We start from the raw sequence: 14,912 nt of genomic DNA on the forward strand, positions 1-14,912 counted from the left end.
GCTTTTTGGATGGCTACTCAGGCTATAACCAGATTGCAGTAGATCCCCAGGATCAAGAGAAAACAGCATTCACATGTCCATCCGGAGTGTTTGCTTATAGAAGGATGCCCTTTGGGCTATGCAATGCACCTGCAACCTTCCAGAGATGCATGCTCTCTATTTTCTCTGATATGGTGGAAAAATTTCTGGAAGTCTTCATGGATGACTTCTCAGTATATGGAGACTCATTCAGCTCCTGTCTTGATCACCTGAAACTTGTTCTGAAAAGATGCCAAGAAACCAACCTAGTTTTAAACTGGGAAAAGTGTCACTTCATGGTGACTGAAGGAATTGTTCTTGGGCATAAAATCTCAAACAAGGGAATAGAGGTGGATCAAGCAAAAATAGAGGTAATTGAAAAATTACCACCACCTGCCAATGTTAAGGCAATCAGAAGCTTTCTGGGGCATGCAGGATTCTATAGGAGGTTTATAAAGGATTTTTCAAAAATCGCAAAACCTCTAAGCAATCTGCTAGCTGCTGACACGCCATTTGTGTTTGACACAGCATGCCTGCAGGCGTTTGAAACGCTGAAAGCTAAACTGGTCACAGCACCAGTCATTTCTGCACCAGACTGGACATTGCCATTTGAGTTAATGTGTGATGCCAGTGATCATGCCATTGGTGCAGTATTGGGACAGAGGCATGACAAGCTTCTGCATGTCATTTATTATGCCAGTCGTATTCTAAATGATGCCCAGAAAAATTACACAACCACAGAAAAAGAACTACTTGCAGTGGTTTACGCCATTGACAAGTTCAGATCCTACTTAGTAGGATCAAAGGTGATTGTGTACACTGACCATGCTGCTCTCAAGTATCTACTCACAAAGCAGGATTCAAAACCCAGGCTCATCAGATGGGTATTGCTTCTGCAAGAGTTTGATATAGAAATAAGAGACAGAAAAGGGACAGAGAACCAAGTGGCTGATCATCTGTCCCGGATAGAGCCAGTGGAAGGGACGTCCCTCCCCTTTCTTGAGATCTCTGAGACGTTCCCTGATGAGCATCTATTTGCCATTCAGGAAGCACCATGGTTTGCCGATATTGCAAACTATAAAGCTGCAAGGTTCATACCCAAGGAGTACAATAGAATACAAAAAAAGAAACTAATTACTGATGCAAAGTACTACTTGTGGGATGAGCCCTATCTCTTTAAGAGATGTGCAGACGGAATTATCCGTAGGTGTGTCCCCAGAAAGGAAGCACAGAGAATCCTATGGCATTGCCATGGATCTCAATATGGAGGCCATTTCGGAGGTGAGCGAACAGCTACCAAGGTCCTCCAATGTGGCTTCTATTGGCCCACACTCTATAAAGATTCCCGAGAGTTTGTACGTAATTATGACAGTTGCCAAAGAGCTGGTAACCTGCCTCATAGTTACGCCATGCCTCAACAAGGGATCTTGGAAATAGAGTTGTTTGATGTATGGGGAATTGACTTCATGGGACCTTTCCCACCATCATACTCAAACACTTATATTCTGGTGGCAGTTGACTATGTATCAAAATGGGTTGAGGCTATCGCCACACCCTCCAATGATACTAAAACAGTGCTGAAATTCCTTCAGAAACATATCTTTAGCAGGTTTGGTGTCCCTAGAGTGTTAATCAGCGATGGGGGCACTCACTTCTGCAATAAACAGCTTTACTCTGCCATGGTTCGGTATGGAATTCGCCACAAGGTGGCCACTCCATATCACCCACAAACCAATGGGCAAGCTGAAGTCTCTAATAGAGAATTAAAGAGAATCCTGGAACGGACAGTAAATACCCGTAGAAAGGATTGGGCAAGGAGCTTGGATGATGCTCTGTGGGCTTACAGAACAGCATTCAAGACCCCTATAGGGACCTCGCCATACCAATTGGTGTATGGTAAGGCATGTCACCTGCCCGTGGAACTGGAACATAAGGCCTACTGGGCAACCAGATTCCTAAACTTAGATGCCAAATTAGCAGGAGAAAAACGATTGCTCCAGCTAAATGAGCTAGAGGAATTCAGATTCACAGCTTTCGAAAATGCCAAGTTTTATAAAGAAAAATAAAAAAATGGCATGACAGAAAGCTGTCATCTAGAATCTTTGAACCAGGACAGAAGGTCCTGTTGTTTAACTCTAGACTCAGGCTATTCCCCGGGAAACTGAAATCCCGGTGGAGGGGACCATACGTGATTACAAGTGTGTCACCATATGGTTATGTGGAGCTTCAAGATATTGATTCTGATAAGAAGTTCATTGTCAATGGACAGAGAATCAAGCATTATCTTGAAGGCAACACTGAGCAAGAATGCTCAAGGCTGAAGCTAGATTAAAAGCTCAGCAAGGTCCAGCTAAAGACAATAAAGAAGCGCTTGCTGGGAGGCAACCCAGCCATGGGGCAACAATCCTCCAAGCATTTTGCCCTATTTCTATCTTTATTTTTTTCATTATTTTCTATTTTTTATATAGAATTCATTGACAACAAGGTAAATAATCATTTACAGAAGACCTCGGCACACAAAACAGAGTAAAAGAGCTCAATGGCAAGAAAACGCCAGTAAAGGGGCATTTTGGGCGTTCAGCGCCCAAAATGGGCATCCACTGGGCGCTGAACGCCAGTAATGGCAGCATTTGGGCGTTCAACGCCAGAAATGGCCACCCACTGGATGTTGAATGCTAGGAATGGCAGCAACTGGGCGCTGAACGCCCAGGAGATCAGCATTAGGGCGCTGAACGCCCAAAACAAGCAGTGTTTGGGCGTTCAAACGCCAGGAGGACAGGGAGGAGCCAAATCCAGTTATCCCACACGTATTTCCATCTTAATTTCAAATTTTATGCTTCAATGCATGATTTTTACATGAACATATCAAGAACCCTGATTTCTAAAATCCTTAATTTCTAAAAATCCATCTTTCCAAATTCAATCCAACTCTTTTCAAAATCTTTTCTGAAAAATCTATCTTTTTCAAAATCTATCTTTTTCACTCAAAAATCTTTTCAACTAATCCATATCTTTTTCATATTATCTTTTTCAAAAATCTATCCTATCTTTTCAAAATTAAACTATATCTTCTATCTTATCTTTTTCAACTCAATCTTTTTATCTTATCTCCTCCAATTTTTCGAAAATCCACCCCTCCCCCCCTTTAAATTGGGTTCGGCCTCCCCCCTCCTTCATCAACAAGTGCCACTCAATCTCCTTCTATCCCTCTCCTTTCTTTTCTTTTGCTTGAGGACAAGCAAACCTCTAAGTTTGGTGTGTTTTTCCGAAATCACTAAGATCATGGCTCCCAAAGGGAAACAATACACTCCTAGAGGCAAGAAAGAGAGCGTTCCAAAACCACTTTGGAATCAAGGGAAGTTCTTATCTAAAGAATATTCAGACCATTATCTTAAAGTAATGGGTCTGAGATCAGTGATCCCGGAAGTTAGATTCGATCTGAAAGAAGATGAATATCCGGAGATCCAGGAGCAAATTCGAATCAGGAACTGGGAAGTCCTAGCTAATCCTGAAACGAAAGTAGGAAGGAACATGGTCCAGGAGTTCTATGCTAATATGTGGCAGACTGACAAGCAAAGATTATCTGGAACAGCCTGCTACGAATTTCGGACCATGGTCAGGGGAAAGATTGTTCATACCACCCCTGACAAGATCAGAGAGATATTAAAGCTACCTCAGCTAAAGGATGATCCAGACTCCTTCAACAGGAGGATGATGAGAGTAGACATTGGCCTGGATAAGATTCTAGAGGACATCTGTATCCCTGAAGCCAGGTGGACCACCAACACAAAGGGCGTCCCAAATCAACTCAAGAAGGAGGATCTCAAACCAGTTGCCAGAGGATGGCTGGACTTCATTGGGCGTTCTCTGTTGCCCACCAGCAACCGTTCTGAAGTCACAGTTAAAAGAGCAGTGATGATTCATTGCATCATGATGGGAAAGGAAGTGGAGGTTCATCAGCTGATTTCAACAGAGCTCTATAAGATCGCTAACAAAAATTCAAGAGAGGCCAGGTTGGCTTATCCAAGCGTGATTTCTCTGCTCTGCAAGGACGCTGGAGTCAAAATGGGAATAACTGAATATATCCTAATTGAAAAGTCAATCACCAAAGCATCAATGGAGAGACAACCAGCACAGGAGGATCCTATCAAGAAGAGAGCACAGGAATTCCTCCCAGAGATTCCTCAAGCAGAATATTGGGAATATCTTGAGACGTCTGTCACCAAGATACAGGAAGCTATGGAGCAAATAATAAAACAACAGAAGGAACACAGTCAAATGCTGACCCATATGCTTAAAGAACAAGAGGAGCAGGGACGTGACTTAAGGGAACTGAAGCGCCAAAAGTCTTCTGTGATACCAAGTCTCCCAAGGATCAGAGGAACCCCCATACCCCCAGAATAAAGGTTGTTAATTTCCAATTTCTGCCTTAACTCTGTGACAGTGTCCGTATAAAGAGTACCTTAGAAGTCATATAGTAGTAATTAGTATCTATTTTGATTTTATCTCCAATTAAGCTATAGTTTATTTTTCTCATCATCATTAAACATGAATAAAGTAGTAGATCTTTTGAATAAGAAGCAATAAAATTTCGAGTTTAAATAAAACAAATTCTAATTGGTTAAATGTGGTGGCAATGCTTTCTGTCTTCTGAATGAATGCTTGAACAGTGCATATGTCTTTTGAATTTGTTGTTTAAGACTGTTAAATATGTTGGCTCTTGAAAGAATAATGAACATGAGACATGTTATTGATAATCTGAAAAATCATAAAAATGATTCTTGAAGCAGGAAAAAGCAGCAAAGAACAAAGCTTGCAGGAAAAAAAAAAAAAGCAAGCAGAAAAAGCCAATAACCCTTAAAACCAAAAGGCAAAGGTAATTAAAAAGGATCCCAAGGCTTTGAGCATCAGTGGATAGGAGGGCCTAAAGGACTGAAATCCTGGTCTAAGCGGCTAAACCAAGCTGTCCCTAACCATGTGCTTGTGGCGTGCAGGTGTCAAGTGAAAACTTGAGACTGAACGGTTAAAGTCAAGGTCCAAAGCAAAAAGAAGAGTGTGCTTAAGAACTCTGGACACCTCTAATTGGGGACTTTAGCAAAGCTGAGTCACAATCTGAAAAGGTTCACCCAGTTATGTGTCTGTGGCATTTATGTATCCAGTAGTAACACTGGAAAACAAAGTGCTTAGGGCCACGGCCAAGACTCATAAAGAAGCTGTGTTCAAGAATCATCACACTGAACTAAGAAAATCAATAACACTATCTGAATTCTGAGTTCCTATAGATGCCAATCACTCTGAGCTTCAATGGATAAAGTGAGATGCCAAAACTATTCAGAAGCAAAAAGCTACTAGCCCCGCTCATCTAATTAGAATCTGAGCTTCATTCAAAAACTCTGAGATATTATTGCTTCTCAACCTATTAGTCTTATATTTTATTTGTCTGGTTGCTTGAGGACAAGCAACAGTTTAAGTTTGGTGTTGTGATGAGCGGATATTTTATACGCTTTTTGGGGATGATTTCATATAGTTTAGAGTATGTTTTAGTTAGTTTTTAGTCTATTTCTAGTAGTTTTTAGGAAAAATTCATATTTTTTGACTTTACTATGAGTTGTGTATTTTTCTGTAATTTCAGGTATTTTTCTGGCTGAAATTGAAGGAGCTGAGCGAAAATCTGATTCAGGCTGAAAAAGGACTGCTGATGCTGTTGGATTCTGACCTCCCTGCACTCAAAGTGGATTTTCTGGAGCTACAGAACTCGAAATGGCATGCTTCCAATTGCGTTGGAAAGTAGACATCCAGGGCTTTCCAGAAATATATAATAGTCCATACTTTGCACAAGGATAGACGACGTAAACTGGCGTTCAACGCCAGTTCTCTGCCCAATTCTGGCGTCCAGCGCCAGAAAAGGATCAAAAACTGGAGTTGAACGCCCAAACTGGCATAAAAATTGGCGTTCAACTCCACAAATGGCCTCTGCACGTGACTCACTCAAATCTCAGCCCCAGCACACACCAAGTGGGCCCCAGAAGTGGACCTCTGCATCATCCATCATAGTCCACTCATATTTTGTAACCCTAGGCTACTAGTTTAGTATTTAAACAACTTTTAGAGACTTATTTTGGATCTGATGACATTTCAGATCTAAACTTTGTATTCTCTGACGGCATGAGTCTCTAAACCTCATTGTTGGGGGTGAGGAGCTCTGCTGTGTCTCGATGAATTAATGCAAGTATTTCTGTTTTCCATTCAAACACGCTTGTTCCTATCTAAGATGTTCATTCGCGCTTAACTGTGATGGAGGTGATGATCCGTGACACTCATCACCTTCCTCAAACCATGAACGCGTGCCTGACAACCACCTCCGTTCTATATACGATTGAATGAAGTATCTCTTAGATTCCTTAATCAGAATCTTCGTGGTATAAGCTAGAACTGATGGCAGCATTCATGAGAATTCGGAAAGTCTAAACCTTGTCTGTGGTATTCCGAGTAGGATTCAAGGATTGAATGACTGTGACGAGCTTCAAACTTCTGAAGGCTGGGCATTAGTGACAGACGCAAAAGGATAGTAAATCCTATTCCAACCGGATCGAGAACCAACCGGTGATTAGCCGTGCTGTGACAGAGCGCGTGAGCATAGTTTTCACTGGAAGGATGGAAGGTAGCCATTGACAATGGTGATCCACCAACACACAGCCTGCCATAGGAGGACGTGCGTGCGTGAACAAGAAGACAGAGGAAAGCAGAGATTCAGAAGACAAAGCATCTCCAAAACTCCAACATATTCTCCATTACTGCACAACAAGTAACCTTTAATTTATGCTCTCGTGGTTATTCACAATTCAACTGATAAACATAATTGCCTTCCTGACTAAGATTTACAAGATAACCATAGATTGCTTCAAACCAACAATCTCCGTGGGATTCGACCCTTACTCACGTAAGGTATTACTTGGACGACCCAGTGCACTTGCTGGTTAGTTGTATCGAAGTTGTGACAGACTGTAAAACTAGATCAGAGTATCTGGCCTAAGAAGCCATTACCAGAGATCACAATTTCGTGCACCAATATTCATGGGGGTGAGCTCATCCGGGGCTTTCACAGTGCCCGGCCACCCTGACGACATAGGGTCAAAGAGCTTCGAGTCTCAACCTGGAGCACGTGGTGGCTAGCCACTGCTTCTTCCCAGGGAAACCCTCATCTCCGATAGTGGAAGTGCAAACATTCACAATTCATTCAACAGCATATGTGAATTTATACTTAGCCATAATCATGGCTCCGTCGTAACACGGCAATAATCCAGCCATCCGGCTCACGGTTAAATCCATAACCAGCCAATTCATTAACAATTACGGCCCTTCGGCCCATGGCATAACAAGCACTTCCACCGCCATCCTCCGCATTTCACATAATCATCTTTGATCCTCATTGATCACTCATTTTTCCCTTGCTTCACTCACAAGTTACCACATTCACTAGCTCCTCGTCTCATTGCTAGGCATATCATAATGATTTAAGACATAAGTGGTGAGATCGGAGGCTTAGAAGTATGAAATTTGGCTTTTAAAACTCAAAAATCAACTTTGGGATGAAAACAGGGCAACGCGTACGCGCATTCCACGCGCACGCGTGGATGGCCACAAAACTCATCGACGCGCAAGCGTTATACGTGCGGACGCGCGGATTGAGAAATAGTCAAATGACGCGCAAGCGTCAGCCACGCGTATGCGTTGGTGCTCTTGCGCCCCAGGCACAAAACTGGCACAACTCTGGCACAACTCTCGGGAAAATAGCTGGGCATTTAGTGCAGCGCATCGACACGCCCGCGCACACTATGCGTACTCGTGGATGGTGCTTTCTTGAAGAACGGCACGTACGCGCCAAGTGCGCCTACGCGCGGAGGGTCATTCTGCTAAAAATTTTCTAAGTTAAAAGCTGCAGAATTCACAGATTCAACCCCCAATCTTCCGACGGACATAACTTTCTCATTTTAAATCGTTTTCTGTTCGTTCTTCCAGCGGCGTGGACATCCCGGATCTAATTTCATTTCTAAAAAAGTTTGGTACAAAACGGGGATCCGTAGTCCAAGTTATGTCCCGTCAAAACATGCCCGAAAACCATATTTTCATACAAAACCACAAGGTGCCATTTTCAAAACAAACCATTTTCAACTCTTTTCAAAATCAACCAAAACATGCCAATTTCGCCTTTTTCGAAATCAATCTAAATGTACCAAAATCAACATCAAGGCATCCTCAACTCACACATTGACACTTTACCAAAATTTCCAAAACCACCGTCCAACCATTTTAACACTTCTCAATCAAATGGCTACAGGGCAAACACAATATCATATCACACATCCTTCCTCATCCCAATTTCCGATAATACCATTTCCAAATCAAACATTATTATACATAATCATCATCATACTCACCATCAACATGGTACCACCCACCAATTCAACCTCAATCATTCATCAAGCACATATCACAACATGCAGTTTCTCATATATCACACAATCAAGGCATCAATATTCATAATCACATATATGATCACATCATATATCTCAACCATTCAACAACATCATCAATTCAATGCCTATCTTAGGGCCTCTAGCCTAAGTATTTCCTACCACATTACATATTAGATACGAGAAACCGAGACCATACCTTAGCCGATTTTTTCCAAGCTCAACCGGAGCACTTCCAAATCACTTGTCCACAAGCTCTCAAGGTCTCAACACCTCCAAGAACAGATTTTTACCACCAAAAATCCCTTTTCAAGCTTTCCAAGGTCTCAATCAAGTTCCAATATTCACATATACACAACCTAAGCCACAATCATCATATCCATACACAACATCTCAGTACCCAAACATCATAGAACAACAAATTACACTAGGGCTGAGAATCTTACCACACCCAAGGTCCAAGGAGACAAGATTAACCTTCTCCTTCAAGAGAGTTGGGTCCTATAACATCAAAGAGCCCAAAATCTCAACATTTTTGCTCATGAAACTCGAAATCAAGGCTGGAAATTCGAAGAGCAAAACTTGGCTTACCTCAAGATTAATTGTATGGGTTTTGTAGAGTTCTCCACGATGAACGCGTGGCCATAAACGGTGCGACAATCGGAGCTCTAGATCAAAAGTTATGGTGGTTTGAAGATCAAGTGAGAGATAAAAGTTTGGGAGTGTTCTTCCCCCATTCTTCCCCCTTTCAGCGTGTTTGAGTGATAAGTGAGGAGAGAGAGTGCTGAAATGAGTGTTTTAGGGTTTAGTTATGTTGGGCCAAGGGCCCACTTTGGGTCTGGTTGGCCCGGTTTGGCCCGTTCGGTCCAATCTTTGTCCGATTTCTATAAAATTGGTACCGAAATTCTCGTCTCAATCTCCTCTATCATATTTAGCCATAAAAATCATATTTTTGGCTTTCTAGAATAAATTCTCATTTATGGGTTAATTAGCCGTTAATTAACCAGATTTTACATTCTACCCACCTAATTGGGAATTTTTTCCACAAAATTCAAATTCAATTACCTGAGAATAAGTGCGGATAATCCGATCGCATCTCCGACTCAAGTTTCCAAGTGTGTTTCTCAACACCGCCTCAACTCCATGCCACCTTGAATAATAAAACCTCTCTCCCACGTAACCGTTTGATACTAGTATCATTGATGAGCGGATAATTTATACGCTGTTTGGCATTATTTTTAGTATGTTTTTAGTATGATTTAATTAGTTTTCATTATATTTTTATTAGTTTTTAATAAAAATTTACATTTCTGGACTTTACTATGAGTTTGTGTGTTTTTCTGTGATTTCAGTATTTTCTGGCTGAAATTGAGGGACCTGAGCAAAAATCAGATTCAGAGGTTGAAGAAGGACTGTAGATGCTGTTGGATTCTAACCTCCCTGCACTCAAAGTGGATTTTCTGGAGCTACAGAACTTCAAATGGTACGTTTCCAATTGCGTTGGAAAGTAGACATCCAGGGCTTTCCAGCAATATATAATAGTCCATAATTTGCTTGAGTTTAGATGACGTAAACTGGCGTTCAACGCCAGTTCCATGCTGCATTCTGGAGTCAAACGCCAGAAACAGGTTGCAAAGTGGAGTTCAACGCCAGAAACACGTTACAAACTGGCGTTCAATTCCAAGAATGACCTCTCCACGTGTAAACCTCAAGCTCAGCCCAAGCACACACCAAGTGGGCCCCGGAAGTGGATTTCTGCATCATTTACTTATTTCTGTAAACCCTAGTAACTAGTTTAGTATAAATAGGACTTTTTACTATTGTATTTACATATCTTTGGATTATCTTTTGATCCTTTGCTCATGTTTTGGGGGCTGGCCATTCGGCCATGCCTGAACCTTCATCACTTATATATTTTCAACGGTAGAGTTTCTACACACCATAGATTAAGGTGTGGAGCTCTGTTGTTCCTCAAAGATTAATGCAAAGTACTACTGTTTTCTATTCAATTCAACTTATTTCGCTTCTAAGATATTTATTCGCACTTCAATATGATGGATGTGATGATCGTGACAGTCATCATCATTCTCAACTTATGAACGCATGCCTGACAACCACTTCCATTCTACCTTAGACTGAATGGATATCTCTTGGATATCTAATACAGGGGACCGAGTCTGAGTTATTAGTGTCTTCGTGGTATAAGTTAGAACCCATGGATGGCCGTTCCTGAGATTCAGAAAGTCTAAACCTTGTCTGTGGTATTCTGAGTAGGATCTGGGAAGGGATGGCTGTGACGAGCTTCAAACTCGCGAGTGCTGGGCATAGTGACAGACGCAAAAGGATCAATAGATCCTATTCCAGTATGATCGAGAACCGACAGATGAATAGCCGTGCCGGGACAGAGCATCTTGGACAATTTTCACTGAGAGGACGGGAAGTAGCCATTGACAACGGTGATGCCCTACATAGAGCTTGCCATGGAAAGGAGTAGGATTGATTGGATGAAGACAGCAGGAAAGTAGAAATTCTCACCAATGAAGTACATAAGTACCACTATCCTACTTTATATTTTATTTATCTTTTACTTATCAATTCATAAAATCAATTTAATCCGCCTGACTGAGATTTACAAGGTGACCATAGCTTGCTTCAAGCCGACAATCTCCGTGGGATCGACCCTTACTCACGTAAGGTTTATTACTTGGACGACCAAGTGCACTTGCTGGTTAGTTGTACGAAGTTGTGAAATAGATATGAGATCATGAACGTGCATATTGAGTTTTTAGCGCCGTTACCAAGGAATGGAATGATCACGATTTCGCACACCAAGTTTTTGGCGCCGTTGCCGGGGATTGTTCAAGTTTGGACAACTGACGGTTCATCTTGTTGCTCAGATTAGGTAACTTTCTTTTCGTTTTCTTTTCAAAAAAAAAATTTTTTTCCTTTATTTTTGAAAATTATTTTAAAATTTTTAAGAATGAATTCTAAAGTTTCAAATTGGTATGCTGAAGTTTGGCTGGCCATCAAGCTTTAGACTAACCCGGTATGATTCCTGGAATCTTGATTGAAGACTTTGAATTCATTGCTTCCTTTTCCCTATAGGTTTTCAAAAAAAACAAAAATATACAAAAATCCAAAAAAATTAATAAAATCATAAAATCAAAAATATTTTTGATGTTTCTTGTTTGAGTCTAGAGTCAATTTTTAAGTTTGGTGTCAATTGCATTTTTTTTCTAAAAATTTATGCATTTTTCGAAAATTCATGCATTCATAGTGTTCTTCATGATCTTTAAGTTGTTCTTGGTAAGTCTTCTTGTTTGATCTTCATATTTTCTTGTTTTGTGTCTTTTCTTGTTTTTCATATGCACTTTTAATTTGTTAGTTTTTGAAGTTTGAAAATTTCTAAGTTTGGTGTCTTGCATGTTTTTCTTTCATTAAAAATTTTGAAAAAAATAAGTCTTTATGTTCATCTTGATCTTCAAAGTGTTCTTGGTGTTCATCATGACATTCATAGTGTTCTTGCATGCATTGTGTGTTTTGATTCATAATTTTTATGTTATGAGTCTTTTTCATTTTTTCTCTTTCTTCATAAAAAATTCAAAAATAAAAAAATATCTTTTCCTTATTTTACTCAAAATTTTCGAGAATATGATTTGATTTAGTCAAAAAGTTTTTAAATTTAATTGTTTCTTATGATTCAAATCAAATTTTCAATTTAAAAATCTTATTTTTTCAAAATCTTTTTCAAAAATCAAATCTTTTTCATTTTACCTTCATATTTTCGAAAAATTTTTAAATTTGATTTTCAAAATCTTTTTTTCTCTTATTTTATTTCTTAATTTTCAAAATCTTTACTAACATTTAATATGATTGATTGAATAATTTCAAGTTGTTACTTGCTTATTAAAAAAGATTCAATCTTTAAACTCTAGAATCATATCTTTTTAGTTTCTTGTTAGTCAAGTAATCAACTTTAGTTTTCAAAATCAAATTTTTTTAATTTTCTTTTCAAATATTTTTCAAATTAAAATTTCAATCATATATTTTTCAAATTTAAGTTCAAAATTTTCTAACTTCTTATCTTTTTAAAATTGATTTTCAAATCTTATCTTTTTGTTTCAATCATATCTTTTTAAATTTCAATCATATCTTTTTCAAAAACAAATTTCAAAACTTTTTCAATCAATTTTATCTTTTTGCTTCAATCATATCTTTTTCAAAACTAGCTAACTAATCCTCTTTCTTATTTTCAAAAATTCCATCTTTTTCAAAATTTCATTTTAATTAACTAATTAGTTTTAATTTTAAATTTAATTCAATTTAATTTTCGAATTCTAAGTTTAATTTTAAAATTTTTTTTGTTTTTATTTTCAAAATTTAACTTTAAATTTTAATTTTTATTAAATTTCGAAATTCTCTCTCTCATCTCCTTCTATTTATTTATTCATCTACTAACACTTTTCTCCCATCCAAAAAATTCGAACACCACCTCCCTCTCTGTGTTCGAGTTTTTCCTCTTCTCTTCTTTACATTACATTCTTTTCTTCTTCTACTCACATAAAGGAACCTCTCCTTACTGAGGCAAAGAGGATCCCTATTATTTTCTATTTTCTTCTTTTTCATATGAGCAAGAGCAAGGACAAGAACACTCTTGTTGAAGCAGATCCTGAACCTGAAAGGACTCTGAAAAGGAAACTAAGAGAAGCTAAAATACAACAATCCAGAGACAACCTTACAGAAATTTTCAAACAAGAAGAGGAGATGGCAGCCGAAAATAATAATAATGCAAGGAGGATGGTTGGTGACTTTACTGCACCTAATTCCAATTTACATGGAAGTAGCATCTCCATTCCTGCCATTGGAGCAAACAATTTTGGGCTGAAACCTCAATTAGTTTCTCTGATGCAGTAGAACTGCAAGTTTCATGGACTTCCATCTGAAGATCCTTTTCAGTTCTTAACTGAATTCTTGCAGATCTGTGATACTGTTAAGACCAATGGGATTGATCCCGAGGTCTACAGGCTTATGCTTTTCCCATTTTCTGTAAGAGACAGAGCTAGAGTGTGGTTGGACTCTCAACCCAAAGATAGCCTGAACTCTTGGGATAAGCTGGTCACGGCTTTCTTAGCCAAGTTCTTTCCTTCTCAAAAGCTAAGTAAGCTTAGAGTGGATGTTGAAACCTTCAGACAGAAAGAAGGTGAATCCCTCTATGAAGCTTGGGAGAGATATAAGCAACTGACCAAAAAGTGTCCTTCTGACATGCTTTCAGAATGGACCATCCTGGATATATTCTATGATGGTCTGTCTGAATTAGCTAAGATGTCATTGGATACTTCTGCAGGTGGATCCATTCACCTAAAGAAAATGCCTACAGAAGCTCAAGAACTCATTGACATGGTTGCTAATAACCAGTTCATGTACACTTCTGAGAGGAATCCTGTGAGTAATGGGACGCATCAAAAGAAGGGTGTTCTTGAAATTGATTCTCTGAATGCCATACTGGCCCAAAACAAAATATTGACTCAGCAAGTCAATATGATTTCTCAGAGTCTGAATGGAATGCAAGCTACATCCAACAGTACTCAAGAGGCATCTTCTGAGGAAGAAGCTTATGATCCTGAGAACCCTGCAATAGCAGAGGTGAATTACATGGGTGAACCCTATGGAAACATCTATAACCCCTCATGGAGAAATCACCCAAATTTCTCATGGAAGGATCAACAAAAGCCTCAACAAGGCTTTAATAATGGTGGAAGAAACATGTTTAGCAATAGCAAGCCTTTTCCATCATCCACTCAGCAAAAGACAGAGAGTTCTGAGCAGAATCCATCTAGCTTGGCAAATATAGTCTCTAATCTATCTAAGGCCACTCTAAGTTTCGTGAATGAAACAAGGTCCTCCATTAGAAATTTGGAAGCACAAGTGGGCCAGCTGAGTAAAAGGGTCACTGAAACCCCTCTTAGTACTCTCCCAAGCAATACAAAAGAAAACCCAAAAGGAGAGTGCAAGGCCATTGAATTGATCATCATGGCCGAATCTGCAAGGGAGGGAGAGGACGTGAACCCCAGTGAGGAAGACCTCCTGGGACGTCCAGAGATCAATAAGGAGTTTCCCTCTGAGGAACCAAAGGACTCTGAGGCTCATCTAGATACCATAGAGATTCCATTGAACCTCCTTATGCCATTCATGAGCTCTGATGAGTATTCTTCTTCTAAAAAGAATGAAGATGTTACTGAAGAGCAAGTTGCCAAGTACCTTGGTGCTATCATGAAGCTGAATGCCAAATTATTTGGTAATGAGACTTGGGAAGATGAACCGCCCTTGCTCACCAATGAACTGAGTGATCTGGATCAACTGAGATTGCCTTAGAAGAAATAGGATCCTAGAAAGTTCTTAATACCTTGTACCATAGGCACC

The 14,912-nt window shown here is 39.5% G+C and overlaps 1 non-coding gene across 1 annotated transcript; it reads right to left on the minus strand.

Moving 5' to 3' along the window:
* Nucleotides 1–13,652: 13,652 nt before the first annotated feature.
* On the minus strand, nt 13,653–13,760 carry LOC112724931 (small nucleolar RNA R71). Its single transcript, XR_003164070.1, has one exon. It is a non-coding gene; the product is annotated as a small nucleolar RNA R71 (small nucleolar RNA).
* Nucleotides 13,761–14,912: the final 1,152 nt, after the last annotated feature.

This window comes from Arachis hypogaea, chromosome 11, assembly GCF_003086295.3.
Source record: "Arachis hypogaea cultivar Tifrunner chromosome 11, arahy.Tifrunner.gnm2.J5K5, whole genome shotgun sequence".
Lineage (NCBI taxonomy): Eukaryota > Viridiplantae > Streptophyta > Magnoliopsida > Fabales > Fabaceae > Arachis > Arachis hypogaea.